This window comes from Bombina bombina, chromosome 6 (genome assembly GCF_027579735.1).
Source record: "Bombina bombina isolate aBomBom1 chromosome 6, aBomBom1.pri, whole genome shotgun sequence".
In the NCBI taxonomy this organism is placed as follows: Eukaryota; Metazoa; Chordata; class Amphibia; order Anura; family Bombinatoridae; genus Bombina; species Bombina bombina.
In genome coordinates, this window is record NC_069504.1 from 599,575,572 (window position 1) to 599,601,684 (window position 26,113).

Genomic DNA, 26,113 nt, shown 5'->3' on the forward strand with positions numbered 1-26,113 from the left:
ATCCCCTTCAAGGGTAAAACTCTTTTTGGGCCAGAATTGAAAGAGATTATCTCAGACATCACTGGGGGTAAGGGCCACGCCCTCCCACAAGATAGGCCTTTCAAAGCCAAGAATAAGTCTAATTTTCGTTCCTTTCGCAACTCTGCAGCCTCTAGACAAGAGGGTAATGCTTCGCAAACCAAACCAGCTTGGAAACCGATGCAAGGCTGGAACAAGGGTAAGCAGGCCAAGAAACCTGCTGCTGCTAACAAGACAGCATGAAGGAGTAGCCCCCGATCCGGGACTGGATCTAGTAGGGGGCAGACTCTCTTCGCTCAGGCTTGGGCAAGAGATGTTCAGGATCCCTGGGCACTAGAAATAGTTTCTCAGGGTTATCTTCTGGAATTCAAGGAACTACCCCCAAGGGGAAGGTTCCACATGTCTCACTTATCCTCAAACCAAATAAAGAGACAGGCATTCTTACATTGTGTAGAAGACCTGTTAAAAATGGGAGTGATACACCCAGTTCCAACCGTGGAACAAGGAATGGGGTTTTACTCAAATCTGTTTGTGGTTCCCAAAAAAGAGGGAACTTTCAGACCAATTCTGGATTTAAAGTTCCTAAACAAATTTCTCAGAGTGCCATCGTTCAAAATGGAAACCATTCGAACGATTTTACCTACAATCCAGGAGGGTCAATTTATGACTACCGTGGATCTAAAGGATGCGTATCTACATATTCCTATCCACAAAGATCATCATCAGTTCCTAAGGTTCGCCTTTCTAGACAAACATTACCAGTTTGTGGCTCTCCCATTCGGGCTAGCCACCGCTCCAAGGATTTTCACAAAGGTACTCGGGTCCCTTCTAGCGGTTCTAAGACCAAGGGGCATTGCAGTGGCACCTTACTTGGACGACATTCTGATACAAGTGTCGTCTCTTTCAAAGGCAAAGGCTCACACAGACATCGTTCTGGCCTTTCTCAGATCTCACGGATGGAAAGTGAACATAGAAAAAAGTTCCCTGTCTCCGTCGACAAGAGTTCCTTTCTTGGGGACAATAATAGATTCTTTAGAAATGAAGATTTTCCTGACAGATGTCAGAAAGTCAAAGCTTCTAAACGCTTGTCAAGTTCTTCACTCTGTTCCACAACCTTCCATAGCTCAGTGCATGGAAGTAGTAGGGTTGATGGTTGCAGCAATGGACATGGTTCCTTTTGCGCAAATTCATCCAAGACCATTACAACTGTGCATGCTGAAACAGTGGAATGGGGACTATACAGACTTGTCTCCAGTAATTCAAGTAGATCAGAAGACCAGAGACTCACTCTGTTGGTGGCTAACCCAGGATCACCTGTCCCAGGGAATGAGCTTCCGCAGACCAGAGTGGGTCATCGTCCCGACCGACGCCAGTCTAGTGGGCTGGGGTGCGGTCTGGGACTCCCTGAAAGCTCAGGGGCTATGGTCTCGGGAAGAGTCTCTTCTCCCGATAAACATTCTGGAACTGAGAGCGATATTCAATACTCTCAGGGCTTGGCCTCAACTAGCAAGGGCCAGATTCATAAGATTCCAATCAGACAACATGACGACTGTTGCTTACATCAACCATCAGGGGGGAACAAGGAGTTCCCTGGCGATGAGAGAAGTGACCAAAATCATAAAATGGGCGGAGGATCACTCCTGCCACCTATCTGCGATCCACATCCCAGGAGTGGAAAACTGGGAGGCGGATTATCTGAGTCGTCAGACAGTGGGAACTCCACCCGGAGATATTTGACCAGTTGACTCAATTATGGGGCATTCCAGACATGGATCTGATGGCGTCTCGTCAGAACTTCAAGGTTCCTTGCTACGGGTCCAGATCCAGGGATCCTAAGGCGACTCTAGTGGATGCATTAGTAGCGCCTTGGACCTTCAACCTAGCTTATGTGTTTCCACCGTTTCCTCTCATTCCCAGGCTGGTAGCCAGGATCAAGCAGGAGAGGGCCTCGGTGATCTTGATAGCTCCTGCGTGGCCACGCAGGACTTGGTATGCAGACCTGGTGAATATGTCATCGGCTCCACCATGGAAGCTACCTTTGAGACAGGATCTTCTAGTACAAGGTCCATTCGAACATCCAAATCTAGTTTCCCTCCAGCTGACGGCTTGGAAATTGAACGCTTGATTTTATCTAAGCGTGGGTTTTCGGATTCTGTAATAGATACTCTGGTACAAGCCAGGAAACCTGTAACTAGAAAAATTTACCATAAAATATGGAAAAGATATATCTGTTGGGGTGAATCCAAGGGATTCTCATGGAGTAAGATCAAAATTCCTAGGATCCTTTCTTTTCTCCAAGAAGGTTTGGATAAGGGATTATCAGTGAGTTCTCTAAAGGGACAGATTTCTGCTTTATCTGTCTTGTTACACAAACGACTGGCAGCTGTGCATGATGTTCAAGCTTTTGTTCAGGCTTTGGTCAGGATCAAACCTGTTTACAGACCTTTGACTCCTCCCTGGAGTCTGAATTTAGTTCTTTCAGTTCTTCAAGGGGTTCCGTTTGAACCTCTACATTCCATAGATATCAAGATGTTATCTTGGAAAGTTCTGTTTTTGGTTGCTATTTCTTCTGCTAGAAGAGTTTCTGAGTTATCTGCTTTGCAGTGTAATCCGCCCTATCTGGTGTTCCATTCAGATAAGGTTGTTTTGCGTACTAAACCTGGTTTCCTTCCAAAGGTTGTTTCCAACAAGAATATTAACCAGGAAATAGTTGTGCCTTCTTTGTGTCCGAATCCAGTTTCAAAGAAGGAACGTTTGTTACACAATTTAGATGTAGTTCGTGCTTTAAAGTTCTATTTAGAAGCAACAAAGGATTTCAGACAAACGTCTTCTCAGTTTGTCGTTTATTCTGGCAAGAGGAGAGGTCAAAAAGCTACTGCTACCTCTCTTTCCTTTTGGCTTAAAAGCATCATCCGATTGGCTTACGAGACTGCCGGACGGCAGCCTCCTGAGCGCATCACAGCTCTCTACTAGGGCTGTGGCTTCCACATGGGCCTTCAAGAACGAGGCTTCTGTTGATCAGATATGTAAGGCAGCGACTTGGTCTTCCCTGCACAATTTTGCCAAATTCTACAAATTTGATTCTTTTGCTTCTTCGGAGGCTATTTTTGGGAGAAAGGTTTTGCAAGCAGTGGTGCCTTCTGTTTAGGTAACCTGATTGGCTCCCTCCCTTCATCCGTGTCCTAAAGCTTTGGTATTGGTTCCCACAAGTTATGGATGACGCCGTGGACCGGACACACCAATGTTGGAGAAAACAGAATTTATGCTTACCTGATAAATTACTTTCTCCAACGGTGTGTCCGGTCCACGGCCCGCCCTGGCTTTTTAATCAGGTTTGATGAATTTCTTTAACTACAGTCACCACGGCACCTTATGGTTTCTCCTGTTTTTTTCTCCTGTCCGTCGGTCGAATGACTGGGGTGGGCGGTGCCTAGGAGGGACTATATGGACAGCTTTTGCTGTGCTCTTTGCCATTTCCTGTTGGGGAAGAGAATTTTCCCACAAGTTATGGATGACGCTGTGGACCGGACACACCGTTGGAGAAAGTAATTTATCAGGTAAGCATAAATTCTGTTTTTTCTGATTCTAGGTTAAAGGCTTTGTCTGACTTTGCGCCTTCTATTATAAATTTTTAGGTCTTTTTCAGATTTCTTTTTGATGAAGTTTCAAATGACCAACAACATACTGAATTATCCTTCTCTGATGATGTGTTTTTTTTTTTTTTTTTTTATTCTATAAATCTTTATTAACGCAAAAAATATAAATATAACAGACTTGGCTCTTGTTACAATGTGAGCCCGCTACTGTTCGTACAGCAGCAAAAATTAACATATTATTGTATTTTTGCCAATATAATTTCCAAGTCTTTTACAAAACATTGTCAATAACAACAGGAATTAGTTTTCTTCAAGTTACTGGTGTTATAGTGCACACCCAGGGATATGAGTAATTGATTGATTAGAATCATTAGAGAAGGAAGAGAGAAAGAAGAGAAGTTGAAGAGAGAAAAAAAAAAAAAAAAAACCCTAAGGGGAGGGGGAGTGGTAGGGGGATGAGGGGGAGCAAGGAGAGTGTAGGTGGTATGGGGCAGGTTTCAGTAATAGACCATACACGTTATGCCTATGCGTTTAAGTGTTCATGGAGTTCCATAGCTCCAGCATGTATTCATGTATTTCTATTCTATCCTCTCTCCAGTACCTATAAAGTTCCAGCTGTAGGTTTCTGTTTACCCAGGTCGACCAATCAGAAATAGAGGGGACGCTTGTTGTTTTCCAATTTTTAGGGATTAGAGCTTTAGCACTATTGAGCAGTATATACAAGAGTTGCCTCTTGGGTTTTTCAGCAATCCTGGGGAGGTTATGAAATAATAATATATTGGGGCTCCTGTTTAGTTTGATCTGTAAGTTATTATCTATCTTATCTAGAATATTCCTCCAGAAAGCCTCAACCAGTGGGCAGCTCCACCATATGTGTGAAAGAGTCCCCTGTTCCCCACAACCTCTCCAGCATTTTCCATCAGTTTGTCTATAGATCTTTTGTAGTCTGGCGGGGGTGAGGTACCACCGCGACAGGTACTTGTAATTGGATTCAATTGTTTTAGCAGACACAAAGGCCTTTGTGTGATTAATGAAATTTTTTTTCCATTCACTGTCCGTGGGGCACGAGCGCAGCTCCTTGCCCCACTGAGCTGCAAAGGTCGGTAGGGGTGTCCTCTCGTGTGACATTAGCGTTCGGTACATTATGGTTTTCAAATGTCCCGGGTTTTCAGGGAGTAAGCTGAGTTTCTCTAGTATTGTCAATTGCCTAGTTAGGAGTTTTGCTTGTTTATATGTCCCCATGAAATGACGGAGTTGCATAAAAAAATACCAGGAGATGTCTAGGCCTGAGTCTGCTAGTTCCTCCCAGCTCTTAAGCTTGTTGTTTGCGAATAGTCTGTGAAATACTGTCATGGCTAGTTGCATTCTGTTCGATTGGGACCGCTGTGTGGTCGTGAAGGGAAAGTCCGGGTTTTGTGTGTATGTGGTCAGTGGGGAGGAGGGATTTGTGGAAATGTGGGGGAATTCCAGCAGGATCTTATCCCATTGTGTAAAGAACTCTTTTGTAAAAGTGTAGGATTGAATCGCCCCAGGTCTAGCCTTGGGAGAGATCCACCCCAGGGAGCCCACATTGTCAACACCTAATATCTCCCTTCCGATCTGTACCCATGTTTTCTGCTTTTGATTAATGCTCCATTCAATTTGGTGTTGTAGGGCTATTGCTTTTCTATATTGTAGTAGGTTGGGAATTCCCAAACCACCCCTTTCTTTTGCCTGATATAATGTATTTCTTGCTACCCTTGGTCTACCTCCACCCCATATATAGACCTCTAGTGTGTTCTGTAACTTCTGCAAGTAATTCTTTTGGAGGGGGATTGGGAGCGTCTGCAGGTAGTACAGAATTCGCGGAAGCACATTCATTTTGATTACGCCGATACGCCCTAACCAGGATATTTTTTTACTTTTCCAAGAGGACAGGTCACATGTGATTAAGTGTAGCAGATGAGTGTAGTTGGCCTCGAATAGTGATTCTGGTAATGCTGTGATATTAATTCCCAGATATTTAAGTGTTCTGGTTTGTAACCTTAATGGGCATTTGTCTGTAAGATGGCGCAACTCTATCTGTGTTAGATTTATGTTTAAGATTTCTGATTTGCTTTGGTTTAACTGAAAGTTGGACACCTTACCGTATTCCACAAATTCCCGTAGGGTTTCTGGGAGGGACATAATTGGATTGGACAATGATAATAAAACATTGTCTGCATATAGTGATAATTTATGGTCCTTTTGACCTATCTTGATCCCTGATATTTTCTGATTTTCCCTAATTTTCTGCGCCAATACCTCAATTGTCAAGGCGAAAGGTAGAGGGGACAACGGGCAACCCTGTCGGGTGCCGTTGCTGATATGGAAGGGTTCAGACAATACATTATTTATTTTAATTTGTGCCATGGGTACTGTGTAAAGTGAGAGAACTTTGCTTATGAAATGGGGCCCAAAATTCATCTTCGACAGGGTGGCCTTAAGAAAAGGCCAGCTCACCCTGTCGAAGGCTTTCTCAGCGTCTTGGCACCAAGATTGATGGTATGTTTTTGTTTTGGGCGTAATTCACTAGAAGACATGCTTTTATGGTGTTGTCCCTAGCCTCTCGGCCCGGGACAAAGCCGACTTGATCCGGTGACACCAGTTTTGGTAAAAATCTGTTCAACCTAGTGGAAAGAACTTTAGCAAATATTTTTAAGTCCACGTTCAGCAGCGAAATAGGTCTAAAGTTTTCAGGGCGGTTCGCTGGCTTCCCTGGTTTTGGGATTGTGGTGATGTGGGCTAATAACATAGTTGGTGGGAATTCTTGTGTCAGTCCTATCTCGTTGAACAGGGTCGTCAGTTGTGGTGCAAGGATGTGTTTGTACAATTTATAATACTTAGCACTAAACCCGTCAGGACCTGGGCTCTTGCCTGCTGGCAAGTCATCTATGGTTCTAGCCACTTCTTCAGTGGTAATAGGTGCCTCCAAGTCTCCTGCTTCCTCACTTGTGAGGGAGGGTAACTTGACCGAGTTAAGATAAGTGTCAATTTCTAGTGTGTCGACTTTGCTGTTCCCGCCCTCCTGGGTCTCTCCCTTATTTTGTATATTATATAATTGGTTGTAATATGTTTTTAGGACATCCGCTATTGCAGGGCTGTTTGTGCAGGGTTTCCCTTTTGTATCTAGGATGGTGTGTATGTGTGTTTTTAGCTGCCCTCTCTTCAGCGCTCTTGCTAAAAGTTTGCCAGGTTTATCCCCGAATTCATAAAATCTCTGTTGAAGTTTTAAAGCAGCCTTTTGGTGTTCTATAGAATGTAAGTTTTGCAACTCTTCCCTAGCTTGAAGTAGTTCTGTTTTAAGGGAGCTATTAGCTGGGGATTTTTTATGGTGCTTTTCCAAGTCTTGTATTTTAGTCAAAAGAAAGCTATATTTCTTCTGTTAAGTGTGATCAGTCCACGGGTCATCATTACTTGTGGGATATTAACTGCTCCCCTACAGGAAGTGCAAGAGGATTCACCCAGCAGAGTTGCTATATAGCTCCTCCCCTCTACGTCACCCCCAGTCATTCTCTTGCACCCAACGACTAGATAGGATGTGTGAGAGGACTATGGTGATATATTTAGTTTTTATATCTTCAATCAAAAGTTTGTTATTTTATAATAGCACCGGAGTGTGTTATTCCTTCTCTGGTAGAATTTGAAGAAGAATCTACCTGAGTTTTTCTATGATTTTAGCCGGAGTAGTTAAGATCATATTGCTGTTTCTCGGCCATCTGAGGAGAGGTAAACTTCAGATCAGGGGACAGCAGGCAGATTAATCTGCAAAGAGGTATGTAGCAGTTTATTATTTTCTGACATGGAATTGATGAGAAAATCCTGCCATACCGTTATAATGTAAACTCAGCCTTGAATGCAGTAGATGTAGCTGATATCAGGCTGTCATGTATGTATATTTTACACTTCAGTTTTCTGGGAAATGGTACTTCTCTGGTTTTTAAACTGTATACATAGACTTAACCTATTTTGCAGGGACTTGCAATAGGTTTTAAATGACAATTAATTATTGAGGTAGAACGTTTTTTTGCTGGCATGTAAAAACTTTTTTTCTCTGAGGTACTGGGTGAAATAATGTTTTGGGCACTATTTTCCACTTGGCAATAGTTTTGATTTAAATTAGAGCAGTTCACTGATCCCTCTCACTGTTATGTGTGTGGGGGAGGGGCCATTTTTGGCGCTTTTACTATGCATCAGAAAAACTCAGTCAGAGGTTCATTTTCTTCCTGCATGATCCGGTTCATCTCTACAGAGTTCAGGGATCTCCAAAGCCTTTTTTGAGGGAAGTAATCATTACAGCAGAGCTGTGCTGATTGTATTGACTGTGATATAAAAAACGTTTATTTGTGTATTTTTTTCTGCTGCCTGGGTTAGTTATCATTTGCTGAGGGGAACAATCCTTTGCTAAAACTGTATATTCTGACAAAGATTGATGCTATAACTTAATTATTTTAACTGTTATAATATTTTTCTGTGCTTCTTAAAGGCACAGTTCGTTTTCATATTATTTGTAAATTACTTTGAAAAGTATTTCCAAGTTGCTGTTTATTTGCTAGTGTGTTAAACATGTCTGATTCAGAGGAATATCTCTGTGCTATATGTGTTAATGCCAAAGTGGAGCCCAATAGAAATTTATGTACTAAATGTATTGATGCTACTTTAAAAAACAGTCAATCTGTACAAATTGAACATATTTCACCAAACAACGAGGGGAGAGTTATGCCGACTAACTCGCCTCACGTGTCAGTACCTGCATCTCCCGCTCAGGAGGTGCGTGATATTGTAGCGCCGAGTGCATCTGGGCGGCCATTACAAATCACATTACAAGATATGGCTACTGTTATGACTGAAGTTTTGGCTAAACTACCAGAACTAAGAGGTAAACGTGATCACTCTGGGATGAGAACAGAGTGCGCTGATAATGCAAGGGCCATGTCTGATACTGCGTCACAGTTTGCAGAACGTGAAGACTGAGAGCTTCATTCTGTGGGTGACGGTTCTGATCCAAATAAACTGGACTCAGACATTTCAAATTTTAAATTTAAGCTTGAGAACCTCCGTGTGTTACTAGGGGAGGTATTAGCGGCTCTGAATGATTGTAACACAGTTGCAATCCCAGAAAAAATGTGTAGGTTGGATAAATATTTTGCGGTACCGACGAGTACTGACGTTTTTCCTATACCTAAGAGACTTACTGACATTGTTACTAAGGAGTGGGATAGACCCGGTGTGCCTTTCTCACCCCCTCCTATATTCAGAAAAATGTTTCCAATAGACGCCGCCACACGGGACTTATGGCAAATGGTCCCTAAGGTGGAGGGAGCAGTTTCTACTTTAGCTAAGCGTACCACTATCCCGGTGGAGGATAGCTGTGCTTTTTCAGATCCAATGGATAAAAAATTAGAGGGTTACCTTAAGAAAATGTTTGTTCAACAAGGGTTTATATTGCAACCTCTTGCATGTATTGCGCCTGTCACGGCTGCAGCAGCATTTTGGTTTGAGTCTCTGGAAGAGACACTTCAATCATCCACACTAGATGACATCACACACAAACTTAAATTCCTTAAGTTAGCTAATTCATTTATTTCAGATGCCGTAGTACATTTAACTAAACTTGCGGCTAAAAATTCAGGATTCGCCATTCAGGCACGCAGAGCTCTGTGGCTGAAATCCTGGTCAGCTGATGTTACGTCTAAATCTAAATTGCTTAATATTCCTTTCAAAGGGCAGACCTTATTCGGGCCCGGCTTGAAAGAGATTATTGCTGACATTACAGGAGGTAAAGGTCATGCCCTGCCTCAGGACAAGGCCAAAGCCAAGGCTAGACAGTCCAATTTTCGTTCCTTTCGTAATTTCAAAGCAGGAGCAGCATCAACTTCCTCTGCACCAAAACAGGAAGGAGCTGTTGCTCGCTACAGACAAGGCTGGAAACCTAACCAGTCCTGGAACAGGGGCAAACAGGCCAGAAAACCTGCTGCTGCCCCTAAGACAGCATGAATTGAGGGCCCCCGATCCGGGACCGGATCTAGTGGGGGGCAGACTTTCCCTCTTCGCCCAGGCCTGGGCAAGAGATGTTCAGGATCCCTGGGCGTTAGAGATCATATCTCAGGGATACCTTCTGGACTTCAAATCCTCTCCCCCAAGAGGGAGATTTCATCTGTCAAGGTTGTCAACAAACCTAACAAAGAAGGAAGCGTTTCTACGCTGCGTACAAGATCTTTTATTAATGGGAGTGATCCATCCAGTTCCGCGGTTGGAACAAGGACAAGGGTTTTACTCAAATCTGTTTGTAGTTCCCAAAAAAGAGGGAACCTTCAGGCCAATCTTGGATTTAAAGATCCTAAACAAATTCCTAAGAGTTCCATCGTTCAAGATGGAAACTATTCGAACAATTTTGCCCATGATCCAAGAGGGTCAGTACATGACCACAGTGGATTTAAAGGATGCTTACCTTCACATAACGATTCACAGAAGTCATTACCGGTATCTAAGGTTTGCCTTTTTAGACAGGCATTACCAGTTTGTAGCTCTTCCATTCGGACTGGCTACGGCTCCAAGAATCTTCACAAAGGTTCTGGGCACTCTTCTGGCGGTACTAAGACCGCGAGGAATTTCAGTAGCTCCGTACTTAGACGACATACTGATACAAGCTTCAAGCTTTCAAACTGCCAAATCTCATACAGAGATAGTACTGGCATTTCTAAGGTCGCATGGATGGAAAGTGAACGAAGAGAAAAGTTCTCTCTTTCCACTCACAAGAGTTCCCTTCCTGGGGACTCTGATAGATTCTGTAGAAATGAAGATTTACCTGACAGAGGACAGGTTAACAAAACTTCAAAAGGCATGCTAAGTCAGTGGAATGGGGATTACTCAGATTTGTCCCCCACTCTAAATCTGAATCAAGAGACCAGAAATTCTCTTCTATGGTGGCTTTATCGGCCACATCTGTCCAGGGGAATGCCATTCAGCAGGCCAGACTGGTCAATTGTAACAACAGACGCCAGCCTACTAGGTTGGGGCGCTGTCTGGAATTCTCTGAAGGCTCAGGGACTATGGAATCAGGAGGAGAGTCTTCTTCCAATAAACATTCTGGAATTGAGAGCAGTCCTCAATGCTCTTCTGGCTTGGCCCCAGTTAACAACTCGGGGGTTCATCAGGTTCCAGTCGGACAACATCACGACTGTAGCTTATATCAACCATCAGGGAGGGACAAGAAGCTCCCTAGCAATGATGGAAGTATCGAAGATAATTCGCTGGGCAGAGTCTCACTCTTGCCACCTGTCTGCAATCCACATCCCGGGAGTGGAGAACTGGGAGGCGGATTTCTTAAGTCGTCAGACTTTTCATCCGGGGGAGTGGGAACTTCATCCAGAGGTCTTTGCCCAAATACTCCGACGTTGGGGCAAACCAGAGATAGATCTCATGGCGTCTCGACAGAACGCCAAGCTTCCGCGCTACGGGTCCAGATCCAGGGATCCGGGAGCGGTCCTGATAGATGCCTTGACAGCACCATGGACCTTCAGGATGGCTTATGTGTTTCCACCTTTCCCGATGCTTCCTCGATTGATTGCCAGAATCAAACAGGAGAAAGCATCAGTGATTCTAATAGCGCCTGCATGGCCACGCAGGACTTGGTATGCAGATCTGGTGGACATGTCATTCTGTCCACCTTGGTCGTTACCTCTGAAACAGGACCTTCTGATTCAGGGTCCTTTCAAACATCAAAATCTAACTTCTCTGAAGCTGACTGCTTGGAAATTGAACGCTTGATCTTATCAAAGCGTGGTTTTTCTGAGTCAGTTATTGATACCTTAATACAGGCTAGGAAGCCTGTTACCAGAAAGATTTACCATAAAATATGGCGTAATTACCTATATTGGTGCGAATCCAAAGGTTACTCTTGGAGTAAGGTTAGGATTCCTAGGATATTGTCTTTTCTACAAGAAGGTTTAGAAAAGGGGTTATCCGCTAGTTCCTTAAAGGGACAGATCTCAGCTCTGTCCATTCTGTTACACAAGCGTCTGTCAGAAGTTCCAGACGTTCAGGCTTTTTGTCAGGTTTTGGCCAGGATTAAACCTGTGTTTAAAGCTGTGGCTCCACCATGGAGTTTAAACCTTGTTAACGTTTTACAGGGTGTTCCGTTTGAACCCCTTCATTCCATTGATATAAAGTTGTTATCTTGGAAAGTTCTATTTTTAATGGCTATTTCCTCGGCTCGAAGAGTCTCTGAATTATCAGCCTTACATTGTGATTCTCCTTATTTGATTTTTCACTCGGATAAGGTAGTTCTGCGTACTAAACCTGGGTTCTTACCTAAGGTAGTCACTAACAGGAATATCAATCAGGAGATTGCTGTTCCATCCTTGTGCCCAAATCCTTCTTCGAGGAAGGAACGTCTTTTGCACAATCTGGATGTAGTTCGTGCCCTTAAATTTTATTTACAGGCAACTAAAGATTTTCGACAAACGTCTTCCCTGTTTGTCGTTTACTCTGGTCAGAGGAGAGGTCAAAAAGCTTCTGCTACCTCTCTCTCTTTTTGGCTTCGTAGCATAATTCGTTTAGCTTATGAGACTGCTGGACAGCAGCCTCCTGAAAGAATTACAGCTCATTCCGCTAGAGCTGTGGCTTCCACTTGGGCCTTTAAGAATGAGGCCTCTGTTGAACAGATTTGCAAGGCTGCAACTTGGTCTTCGCTTCATACTTTTTCCAAATTTTACAAATTTGACACTTTTGCTTCCTCGGAGGCTATTTTTGGGAGAAAGGTTCTTCAGGCAGTGGTTCCTTCTGTATAAAGAGCCTGCCTATCCCTCCCGTCATCCGTGTACTTTTGCTTTGGTATTGGTATCCCACAAGTAATGATGACCCGTGGACTGATCACACTTAACAGAAGAAAACATAATTTATGCTTACCTGATAAATTCCTTTCTTCTGTAGTGTGATCAGTCCACGGCCCGCCCTGTTTTTTAAGGCAGGTAAATATTTTTTAAATTATACTCCAGTCACCACTACACCCTTGGCTTCTCCTTTCTCGTTGGTCCTTGGTCGAATGACTGGAGGTGACGTAGAGGGGAGGAGCTATATAGCAACTCTGCTGGGTGAATCCTCTTGCACTTCCTGTAGGGGAGCAGTTAATATCCCACAAGTAATGATGACCCGTGGACTGATCACACTACAGAAGAAAGGAATTTATCAGGTAAGCATAAATTATGTTTTTATTCTGGCTTGTTTGGCCAGTTGAGATTTTTGTTTCATGAGCTCTCCTCTGAGAACGCACTTATGCGCTTCCCAAATAGTGCTAGTCTGCAGATCTGGTGTTGAGTTGTGCTGGAAGTATTCTCTCAGTGTGTTGTCTATTTGTGATTTAATGACCTGGTTACTGAGCATAAAATAGTCAAATCTCCATATGTATGGCTGTGTAGGTATCGTGGGCCAGTTTAATTTGCAAATTACCGGTGCATGGTCTGACCATGTCATTGGGAGTATCTGTACGTCTGTGACTAGTGCCAGCGTGGTTTGGTCTGTAAATATGTAATCTATTCTTGTAAAGAGGTTATGGGGGTGGGAAAAAAAAGTGAAGTCTTGTTTCATGGGATGTAAAACTCGCCACACATCGTGTACTGCCAGACCTTCTAACCGGTTGCTACACTGTTTAATCACTCTCTTAGGGATAGAAATTGTAGTCTGTGACGTGTCTAACTGGGGGTCTAATGGTATGTTGAGGTCTCCTGCTATTATTAGAGCTCCTTTACTTATCTCCAAAATTGGTATTGGTAAGGGCCTTCAGAAATTTGTTTTGATGTAGGTTTGGCGAGTACACGTTGACCAAGGTTACCATTCTGTTGTATAGCCTGCCTATTAGAATTAAAAATCTGCCCTCCGGATCCCTCTCTTCGTGAATAGTAACCCATGGGGAAGAGTGTTTAATCATTATCCCTACTCCATTCTTTTTTTGGTTACCTGAGGCAAAAAAGGTAGTGGGGAATTTAGGGCAATGCCATCTCGGCTCTCTACCTCGCTTAAAGTGGGTTTCCTGCAAGAATAGTATATCACATTTCAGTCTTTGAGCATCTCTCATTAGATGTGATCTTTTTTCTGGGATGTTCAGTCCCTTTGTGTTAAGCGTCAGAATTGACAGGTTATGTGTCACGTGAGGAGGCATGTTGGTGGTGAGGGTTAGGGAGGGTGAGTTGGGGGGAAAAAAAAAAAAACAAAGAAAAAATTGAGGAAGGAAATAGAAGATAAGAGAGAGAGAGTGAAGAAGAAGTTTAGATTAAAAGGAGTACAAGGACCTAAAGTCAATAGAAAGATTAAATACACCTCGTGGAGTACTTATCTATAGTTTAGTTCAGAAAATTGTGTGTCCTCTGGTATGTAATAAGTAAGGGATGAAAAAAGACTAGAAATACCCTAACGGGTAAGTTTACCTGACAGGTCAGCTAAGGGCAAAGTAAAGTGTCAGGTAATAATATGTGGGGTCAGTATCCCCACATCCAAACTACTTAGTAAAGAAAAATCTAGTATAATTAGGGTCAAAGATGCCCAGTTTCATCTGGGCTCAGATAGACAATTCAGAATTGCTGTTCTATTGTTGTCACAGCAATATCCACGTACAAGAATAAATTTAAATTCAACATATTAAAGTAATTCAACAGTACACAAACGACAATAACTTCATAACTCAACATCGACATTAACTCTCATTTAAAAGTAAGTATTAGTCCCATCACACCTTAAACCTTTGAAGTATAGGGTCCATGTTCATAAAATTAAACATTATACAATATTTTCCCTCCTAAATTCTTGCTAGCTAGGTCTAACTGTATCAGTGTACCAAGCCTATCAATGGGGATCATAAGTATAGTTTTCTGTGTGTCTTTACTCCATGTGAATCTCCAGCTCACCTGTCTAACATGTGAGCTATTTTTCACATTTTATAATTCTGTAGTGTTTCAGGCCTATTTAAAGGGCTATTTCTGTACATTTAAATTGCGGTCATCACTACCTCTCTGTGCTGGTTCTAATGTGAGTTTACCTGGGACTGTTAAGATCTCATAACTATGTGTAAGGGTTAGGCAGCTCGTTGCTTGCTACTATGTAGGTTGTTACATTAAAATTCTGTTTCTGTATATTATTAACCTACTAGCTATATACATGTTAATAAAGAGTCAATAAACACAACTATATTTAAGCTATGGAGACCCTTAAGCACTCTGACATATAGCAACTCGAACACAAGTGTACAGACAATTAAAGTTTCATTGTACTCTACATCACTTTATATGCATAGTTACATTCTCCTGGGTCTCATTCATCTTGTGGTGCAGGTTCCTGTTCTGGTGGTGGAATGTCCAGATCCAAGACCTCGCAAAAGGCCGGTAGGTCAGATGATATTCTGTATGTAGCTTGTTTTCCATTCCTGGTGGCAATAATGCTCACCGGGAATCCCCATTTGTATGGGACGCCATGTCTTTGGAGGACACTGGTGATGAACTTTAGATCCCTCCGTTTCTGGAGCGTTATTTGGCTCAGGTCCGAAAAGATTTGGATACCCGCATGGGTCACAGTCCTCATGGCCCACGCCTTTTGCAAGATAAGTTCCTTGTCTTTATAGTTCATGAATTTGACAATGTCTCGTGGTGGCGCCTTAGGAGAAGGTTTTGGGCGGAGCGCCCTATGTGCTCTTTCCATGATTACTTCTGGGGCACTTGGCGTTCCCTTTATAGTCCTAAATAAATCCTGAAGGTATCCTTCTATGGCGTTATTGCTTACTGTTTCAGGCACTCCTCTGATCCTCATGTTATTGCGCCTTCCTCTGTTGTCCAGATCCTCAATCTTGGACAACAGGAATTGTATATCCCCTTCATGGCTTTGTATGTGTTGTGAATTTACCTCCACCTGTTTCTGCAGTGTCTCATGTTTGGTTTGGAGAGTGTGCACTCTCTGGCTAACGCTGTTCAGATCTTTTTTCAAATCCCCAAACAATGATCTCATTTCTGTTAGTACTATATTAATGTCTGCTTTCGATGAAATAGTATTCAAATCCTCCCTTGTAAGAGGTTCTTGTGGCAGTATGTCTGTTGTGAGCCTCTCACTAGGTGCTGAGGATGCTGGTCTTGATATTTCAATGTCTTCCTTTTCAGCAGGGATTGGTGTCATTTTTAAATAGCTTGTTAGACTGTTGTTCTTATTTCCCTTGTCGGGCCTATTACCTTTTTTGGTAGACATACTGCTTAATGTCCAGTGTTCCAGACTGTAGTCACACTTGAGGTATATGGTAAGGGGCTGCTGCAGTTACTGTTCTGTATATAGCTTATATCAGATGTACACAGGTGACTGTATTCCAGGGCTTTTAAGGTGATCAGTGTCTCTCTGAAATATTACTACTTTAACTTTGTAGTGCTGATGTGTTAAATTGCTTTCTTTACTCGTACTGCTATCAGGTAACTGAACTGCTCGCTGTTAAGGCCTGATCTCCATTTTATTCTGCCTATGACGCAGTTAGAGAGTGTCTTATTTCCCCTCAAACTGCAGCGCTCATGATGGCACCTTTTGTATCAGGGAACACCACATTGTGTTGTTGTACAGTTTTAGATAGTTTTGCCTTTCAGTGAATCCCCAATTACCCTGTTCACACTGCCGTCCCTGAGGGCAAATGATCCTGTGTGTGTCAGTGTTTATGGCGGCACTATCTGTTTTGAGGGCCTCGAGCTAGTAGCGCTATGTTGCCTTAATTGCTTTTATTAGGTCGGTAAGCCCCAAACTTTCCAGGTACTCAACTGTTTGTGCACTCAACTGTTTGTCCAATTGCTCACCAATGTTTGCGGTGTGACAGACGCGGCCTGTTTTCCTCTCCGCCAGCTTCTATTTGCCGGGTCTATATCGCGGTCACCTCCACGCCAAGTAAGTGCCGCGGTTGTTACCTCCCAGGCCTTTGGTCAATGGTGCTTGCTCTTTATTTATTTGTAAGTCCGTGTGGAGGCCGGGACGAACCTCTTGCTTCTCGATGTCAGTTGCTCGCCTCCTGACACTGTCAGTTCAAAGCCGGCGGGAGCCGCGGCATGTAGATTATCGCCGCTCCTCTGTTTCTCGAGTCCCCTGTGTGTTGTACACCTCCAAGCCACTTATAAAGACCGTTTTATAGTAAAATATTGGGCATCCTTTATCCCTATTTTTGCTTAGTTTGGATGTGGGGCTTAAGAGCCAGGATTTAGGCAGCCATTTCCCTGCACGGCCAGGCTCCGCCCCTCCTCTGATGATGTTTTTTCTCTTTCAGAACTTTTCTTCATCAGATATTGACACTAACAAATCTACTTTATTTTTTATTAGAGTACATTTGTTTTTTGTTGAAAAGGTGTTGATTATTTTGGATATTGAGGTAACTAGTTCTTTTTCAAAACTAGCTAACATTTTATTTCTGCTTATTTTATCTTCTGTGTCTTCAGAGGATTTTTTCCATTCCTTCATACTAGGGAATGGAATAGGCTGACAATTTTCTTCAAAGGTTTTAAATTATATTCTTTGCCGGCAGTTAAATTCATTTTTGAGGGTTCTCCAATTTAATGGGGCTATCTCTACTCCTGCTAAATTATGCTATTGTTTCTATAGCAAAATAGTATTTATTTCTTCTGTTAAGTGTGATCAGTCCACGGGTCATCATTACTTCTGGGATATTACTCCTCCCCAACAGGAAGTGCAAGAGGATTCACCCAGCAGAGCTGCATATAGCTCCTCCCCTCTACGTCACTCCCAGTCATTCTCTTGCACCCAACGACTAGATAGGATGTGTGAGAGGACTATGGTGATTATACTTAGTTTTATATCTTCAATCAAAAGTTTGTTATTTTAAAATAGCACCGGAGTGTGTTATTACCTCTCTGGCAGAGTTTGAAGAAGAATCTACCAGAGTTTTGCTATGATTTTAGCCGGAGTAGTTAAGATCATATTGCTGTTCTCGGCCATCTGAGGAGTGAGGTAAACTTCAGATCAGGGGACAGCGGGCAGATGAATCTGCATAGAGGTATGTAGCAGTTTTTATTTTCTGACAATGGAATTGATGAGAAAATCCTGCCATACCGATATAATGTCATGTATGTATACTTTACACTTCAGTATTCTGGGGAATGGTACTTCACTAGAATTACACTGTAAGAAATACATAAAGCTGTTTAATAACTAGAGATTATGTTTAACGTTTTTGCTGGAATGTAAAATCGTTTTCATTTGCTGAGGTACTGTGTGAATAAATGTTTGGGCACTATTTTTCCACTTGGCAGTTGCTTAATCTGTTTTCTGACAGTTTCTGTTCTCCCTCACTGCTGTGTGTGAGGGGGAGGGGCCGTTTTTTGGCGCTTTTACTACGCATCAAATATTTCAGTCAGCAACTCATTGTATTCCCTGCATTATCCGGTTCATCTCTACAGAGCTCAGGGGTCTTCAAAACTTATTTTGAGGGAGGTAATTTCTCTCAGCAGAGCTGTGAGAATTATAGTTTGACTGAGATAAAAAAACGTTTATTCTGTAATTTGTTTCCTGCTTTCAGAATTTGTTATCTTTGCTAATGGGATTAAACCTTTGCTAAAGTTGTGTTGTTTACAAGGATTGAGGCTATAACTGTTTCAATTTATTAATTTTCAACTGTCATAGATCTTCTGTGCTTCTTAAAGGCACAGTACGTTTTAATATTATTCTAATTGAATTGTATTTCCAAGTTGCAAGTTTATTTGCTAGTGTGTTAAACATGTCTGATTCAGAGGATGATACCTGTGTCATTTGTTGCAATGCCAAAGTGGAGCCCAATAGAAATTTATGTACTAACTGTATTGATGCTACTTTAAATAAAAGTCAATCTGTACAAATTGAACAAATTTCACCAAACAACGAGGGGAGAGTTATGCCGACTAACTCGCCTCACGTGTCAGTACCTACATCTCCCGCTCAGAGGGAGGTGCGTGATATTGTAGCGCCGAGTACATCTGGGCGGCCATTACAAATCACATTACAGGATATGGCTACTGTTATGACTGAGGTTTTGGCTAAATTACCAGAACTAAGAGGTAAGCGTGATCACTCTGGGGTGAGAACAGAGTGCGCTGATAATATTAGGGCCATGTCAGACACTGCGTCACAGGTGGCAGAACATGAGGACGGAGAACTTCATTCTGTGGGTGACGGTTCTGATCCAAACAGACTGGATTCAGATATTTCAAATTTTAAATTTAAACTGGAAAACCTCCGTGTATTACTAGGGGAGGTGTTAGCGGCTCTGAATGATTGTAACACAGTTGCAATACCAGAGAAAATGTGTAGGTTGGATAAATATTTTGCGGTACCGACGAGTACTGAGGTTTTTCCTATACCTAAGAGACTTACTGAAATTGTTACTAAGGAGTGGGATAGACCCGGTGTGCCGTTCTCACCCCCTCCGATATTTAGAAAAATGTTTCCAATAGACGCCACCACAAGGGACTTATGGCAAACGGTCCCTAAGGTGGAGGGAGCAGTTTCTACCTTAGCTAAGCGTACCACTATCCCGGTGGAGGATAGCTGTGCTTTTTCAGATCCAATGGATAAAAAGTTAGAGGGTTACCTTAAGAAAATGTTTGTTCAACAAGGTTTTATATTGCAACCCCTTGCATGCATTGCGCCGATCACGGCTGCAGCGGCATTCTGGATTGAGTCTCTGGAAGAGAACATTGGTTCAGCTACTCTGGACGACATTACGGACAGGCTTAGAGTCCTTAAACTAGCTAATTCATTCATTTCGGAGGCCGTAGTACATCTTACTAAACTTACGGCGAAGAATTCAGGATTCGCCATTCAGGCACGCAGGGCGCTGTGGCTAAAATCCTGGTCAGCTGATGTTACTTCTAAGTCTAAATTGCTTAATATACCTTTCAAAGGGCAGACCTTATTCGGGCCCGGGTTGAAAGAGATTATCGCTGACATTACAGGAGGTAAAGGCCATGCCCTGCCTCAGGACAAAGCCAAGACTAGACAGTCTAATTTTCGTTCCTTTCGTAATTTCAAAGCAGGAGCAGCATCAACTTCCTCTGCACCAAAACAGGAAGGAGCTGTTGCTCGCTACAGACAAGGCTGGAAACCTAACCAGTCCTGGAACAAGGGCAAGCAGACTAGGAAACCTGCTGCTGCCCCTAAAACAGCATGAATTGAGGGCCCCCGATCCGGGATCGGATCTAGTGGGGGGCAGACTTTCTCTCTTCGCCCAGGCTTGGGCAAGAGATGTTCAGGATCCCTGGGCGCTAGAGATAATATCTCAGGGATACCTTCTGGACTTCAAATACTCTCCTCCAAGAGAGAGATTTCATCTGTCAAGATTGTCAACAATCCAGACAAAGAAAGAGGCGTTTCTACGCTGCGTACAAGAGCTCTTGTTAATGGGAGTAATCCATCCAGTTCCACGATCGGAACAGGGACAGGGGTTTTACTCAAATCTGTTTGTGGTTCCCAAAAAAGAGGGAACTTTCAGACCAATCCTGGACTTAAAGATCCTAAACAAATTCCTAAGAGTTCCATCGTTCAAGATGGAGACTATTCGGACAATTTTACCTATGATCCAAGAGGGTCAGTACATGACCACTGTAGATTTAAAAGATGCTTACCTTCACATACCGATTCACAAAGATCATTATCGGTACCTAAGGTTTGCCTTCCTAGACAGGCATTACCAGTTTGTGGCTCTTCCATTCGGATTGGCTACAGCTCCAAGAATCTTCACAAAGGTTCTGGGTGCTCTTCTGGCGGTACTAAGACCGCGGGGAATCTCGGTAGCTCCATACCTAGACGACATTCTGATACAAGCTTCAAGCTTTCAAACTGCCAAGTCTCATACAGAGTTAGTGCTGGCATTTCTAAGGTCACATGGATGGAAGGTGAACGAAAAGAAAAGTTCACTCGTTCCACTCACAAGAGTTCCCTTCCTGGGGACTCTTATAGATTCTGTAGAAATGAAGATTTACCTGACAGAGGACAGGCTAACAAGACTTCAAGGTGCTTGCCGCACCCTTCATTCCATTCAACACCCGTCAGTGGCTCAATGCATGGAGGTAATCGGCTTAATGGTAGCGGCAATGGACATAGTACCCTTTGCACGCTTACACCTCAGACCACTGCAACTGTGCATGCTAAGTCAGTGGAATGGGGATTACTCAGACTTATCCCCTTCTCTGAATCTGGATCAAGAGACCAGAAATTCTCTTCTATGGTGGCTTTCTCGGCCACATCTGTCCAGGGGGATGCCATTCAGCAGACCAGACTGGACAATTGTAACAACAGACGCCAGCCTTCTAGGTTGGGGTGCCGTCTGGAATTCTCTGAAGGCTCAGGGACAATGGAGTCAGGAGGAGAGTCTCCTGCCAATAAACATTCTGGAATTGAGAGCAGTTCTCAATGCCCTCCTGGCTTGGCCCCAGTTGACAACTCGGGGGTTCATCAGGTTTCAGTCGGACAACATCACGACTGTAGCTTACATCAACCATCAGGGAGGGACAAGAAGCTCCCTAGCTATGATGGAAGTATCAAAGATAATTCGCTGGGCAGAGTCTCACTCTTGCCACCTGTCAGCAATCCACATCCCGGGAGTGGAGAACTGGGAGGCGGATTTCTTAAGTCGTCAGACTTTTCATCCGGGGGAGTGGGAACTTCATCCGGAGGTCTTTGCCCAAATACTTCGACGTTGGGGCAAACCAGAGATAGATCTCATGGCGTCTCGACAGAACGCCAAGCTTCCTCGTTACGGGTCCAGATCCAGGGATCCAGGAGCAGTCCTGATAGATGCTCTGACAGCACCTTGGGACTTCAGGATGGCTTACGTGTTTCCACCCTTCCCGTTGCTTCCTCGATTGATTGCCAGAATCAAACAAGAGAGAGCATCAGTGATTCTAATAGCACCTGCGTGGCCACGCAGGACTTGGTATGCAGACCTGGTGGACATGTCATCCTGTCCACCTTGGTCTCTACCTCTGAAACAGGACCTTCTGATACAGGGTCCCTTCAAACATCAAAATCTAACTTCTCTGAAGCTGACTGCTTGGAAATTGAACGCTTGATTTTATCAAGACGTGGATTTTCTGAGTCAGTTATTGATACCTTAATACAGGCTAGGAAACCTGTTACCAGAAAGATTTACCATAAGATATGGCGTAAATACCTATATTGGTGTGAATCCAAAGGTTACTCTTGGAGTAAGGTTAGGATTCCTAGGATATTGTCTTTTCTACAAGAAGGTTTAGAAAAGGGTTTATCTGCTAGTTCATTAAAGGGACAGATCTCAGCTCTGTCCATTCTGTTACACAAACGTCTGTCAGAAGTTCCTGACGTCCAGGCTTTTTGTCAGGCTTTGGCCAGAATTAAGCCTGTGTTTAAAACTGTTGCTCCACCATGGAGTTTAAACCTTGTTCTTAATGTTTTACAGGGCGTTCCGTTTGAACCCCTTCATTCCATTGATATAAAGTTGTTATCTTGGAAAGTTCTATTTGTAATGGCTATTTCCTCGGCTCGAAGAGTCTCTGAATTATCAGCCTTACATTGTGATTCTCCTTATTTGATTTTTCATTCGGATAAGGTAGTCCTGCGTACTAAACCTGGGTTCTTACCTAAGGTAGTTACTAACAGGAATATCAATCAAGAGATTGTTGTTCCTTCTTTATGCCCAAATCCTTCTTCAAAGAAGGAACGTCTACTGCACAACCTGGATGTAGTCCGTGCTCTAAAATTTTACTTACAGGCAACTAAGGAATTTCGACAAACGTCTTCTCTGTTTGTCATTTACTCTGGGCAGAGGAGAGGTCAAAAAGCTTCCGCTACCTCTCTTTCTTTTTGGCTTCGTAGCATAATTCGTTTAGCTTATGAGACTGCTGGACAGCAGCCTCCTGAAAGAATTACAGCTCATTCTACTAGAGCTGTGGCTTCCACTTGGGCCTTCAAGAATGAGGCCTCTGTTGAACAGATTTGCAAGGCTGCAACTTGGTCTTCGCTTCATACTTTTTCCAAATTTTACAAATTTGACACTTTTGCTTCATCGGAGGCTATTTTTGGGAGAAAGGTTCTTCAGGCAGTGGTTCCTTCTGTATAAAGAGCCTGCCTATCCCTCCCGTCATCCGTGTACTTTTGCTTTGGTATTGGTATCCCAGAAGTAATGATGACCCGTGGACTGATCACACTTAACAGAAGAAAACATAATTTATGCTTACCTGATAAATTCCTTTCTTCTGTAGTGTGATCAGTCCACGGCCCGCCCTGTTTTTAAGGCAGGTAAATATTTTTTAATTTATACTCCAGTCACCACTTCACCCTTGGCTTTTCCTTTCTCGTTGGTCCTTGGTCGAATGACTGGGAGTGACGTAGAGGGGAGGAGCTATATGCAGCTCTGCTGGGTGAATCCTCTTGCACTTCCTGTTGGGGAGGAGTAATATCCCAGAAGTAATGATGACCCGTGGACTGATCACACTACAGAAGAAAGGAATTTATCAGGTAAGCATAAATTATGTTTTTCTTTTTAAATGGTTGTATCCTATTTAAGGAAAAAAAAATGTATTTTCAGGTACTTTTCTTGGACCTGTAATTTATTTGGATGATGTTGCTTTTGCTCCATTTTTTCTGTTTACTTTAAAAATCAAGTATCAGATTATGTATTATTTAGCATTGTTAAGGGACAAAGTCTACTGCTCATTTGAGGTTCAGACTGGGTGCTGTTGCATTTGTCTTGTTGTCTTGCATTTTTGTTTATGCAAGTCCGGTGTTTTGGCTGGTCCCTTAACTGGATTAACATGCTAATAATTTTATTTGTTTCTTCATTTTTATTGAATATTTTCACAAATGAGGTTTAATCTATGTCTTTAGCTGTTTTTAGCTAGAAGAAATATTGTGATTTCTAAAAAATCCTTATTTCTTTTTTTCCAAGATAAGCAATTATTTGATTCATATTGGATTCAATTCTTAACTGTTACTCTGGGCTTCAAGATTAAGTTCTTAGACTAAAACTTTAAGCTTATTTTAGTTTGGTTGTTCTTAATAAAGAACTAAATTCTTACCCAAGTAACATGTTTTTAATTAGAAGTTTTTTTGGTTCTATTTGGTCCAAAATTCTTAGATTTTGGGTACAAAATAAAATTTGAAGTAAAACAGTCTGTGAGAAGTCTTTTTTTTCTCTCTATTATATTCCAGCTATTCCAGTAAGGCTAACACTTTCCTTAATGTGTTTCAGTCCCATATATTTTGGGTAATGTTGAAGTGCGGTTGATCACCTGTTGAGGATAAAGCGCTGCTCAGATCTGGAACCTTCTGGGGTATTTATTCCAGTTCCATTTTTAGGATCTGGGTTTTGGGGTTTTATTCAAAACTATTCATTGTTCCAAAGATAGAAAATCTTTTTATTATATAAATGTACCATCTTTTAGATTGGTATTTATATGGTCTATTCTGACTTTTTTTGGTCAGTGATAGCATTTTTTGTTTTCGTTAGATACAATAGATGCATATCTTCATTTCTGTTTTCATTCAGATTATTTTTATTTTCTGAGACTACGGAATCTCATGATTCAACTTAGTTTTTTCAAGACATGGTTAGAGGATCTTCTTTTTATCAAAAGCTCTTGATTCCTCACACAAGGGTCACCTTTTTTAGGTTTCCAGATAGATTGTGTCACTGTCTTTGTCTCTAACAGATAAGTGATTTTTTTTTTCTTATTGGGTTCCGTCTGTCGGTACCTTCAGTCTCTATTATTTCCTTCAGTTGCTATATATGCATGGAAATTTAGGTCTTATGGCTGCAGCATTGGATTCATTTCCCTTTGCTCATTTTCATAGAAAACCTTTCCAGTTTTTTATGCTGCATAATGGTGCAGGGATTCTAGGATTTCACTTTTTAAATCTTCGAATTCTATGTTTATCTATCTTTGATTCGGTGGTTAAGATCACCATCATTTAGTTCTACAGGTCTCTTCGATTCTTTTAACCTGGACCATGATCTCTATAGATGAGTCTTTTAGGTTGGGAGGCTGTCTGAGGTTCTCTGTCAGCACAAGGGGTTTGGAAATCTCAGGAGGCGAGATTACCATTTGATATTTTGGAACTCCGTGCATTCCCAGAGTTCTTCAGTTGGTTTCTTTTGAAGAAGAGACGTTTGTTTTTTTCAGACATTATCACATCTGTGGTGTATGTCAATCATCAGGGTGTGACTATCAGTCTTTAGACTGTGACAAAAGTATCTCGGATATTTGCTTGGGCTAAATCCAGCTCCTGTCTAAATTCTGGGGTCCTTTTCCCAGGTATAGATGTTTGGGAAGCGGATTATCTCTGTTAATCAAGCTTTACATCCGGGAGAATGGTCTTTACCCAGATATGTTTTTCAATTTTTCAGATGTGAGGGCTTCCAGAAATAGATCTGTTGGCCTCTCGTCTTAACAAGGAACTTCCCAGGGGCCTATTTCAGGTCCGGGGATCCTCAGGCGGAAGTAGCGTATGCATTGACACTTCCTTGGAATTATCATTCTGTCTATATCTTCCGCCTCTAGTTCTTCCAAAATTCTAATGGAGCGTTCGTTTGTACTGCTGGTGGTTCCAGCATGGCCTCACAGGTTTTGGTATGCGGATCTCATTCGGATGGCCAGTTGCCAACCTTGGACATTTCCGTTAAGACCAGACCTTCTATCTCAAGGCCCATTTTTCCATCAGGATCTCAAATCATTTAATTTGTAGGTATGGAGATTGAACGTTTGATTCTTAGTCATAGAGGTTTCTCTGACTCAGTGATTAATACTATGTTACAGGTTTGTAAATCTGTCTCTAGAAAGATTTATTATCGAGTTTGGAAGACTTTCATTTCTTGGTGTTCTTCTCATAAATTCTTTTGGCATTCTTTTAGAATTCCTGGAATTTTTCAATTTTTCAGGTTGGTTTAGATAAGGTTTTGTCTGCAAGTTCTTTGAAAGGACAAATCTCTACTCTTTCTGTTCTTTTTCACAGAAAGATTGCTATTCATTCAGATATTCATTGTTTTGTACAGGCTTTGGTTTGTATGAAGCCTGTCATTAAGTCAATATCTCCTCCTTGGAGTCTCAATTTGGTACTGAGGGCTTTACAGGCTCCTCCGTTTGAACCTTTGCGTTCTCTGGACATTAAATTACTTTCTTGGAAAGTATTGTTCCTTTTGGTTATCTCTTCTGCTAGAAGAGTTTCTGAGTTTTCTGTTCTTTCTTGTGGATCTCCTTTTCTGATTTTCATCAGGGTAAGGCAGTGTTCCTTCCTGTTATTCATTATTTTGTTCAGGCTTTGGTTCTTATCAAACCTGTCATTAAGCCAATTTCTCCTCCTTGGAGTTTTAATTTTGGTTCTAAAGGCTTTACAGGCTCTTCTATTTGAGCATATGTTTTCTCTAGACATTATTTACTTTCATGGAAAGTATTGTTCTTTTTAGACATCTCTTCAGCTAGAACAATTTTTAATTATCTGTTCTTTCTTGTGAG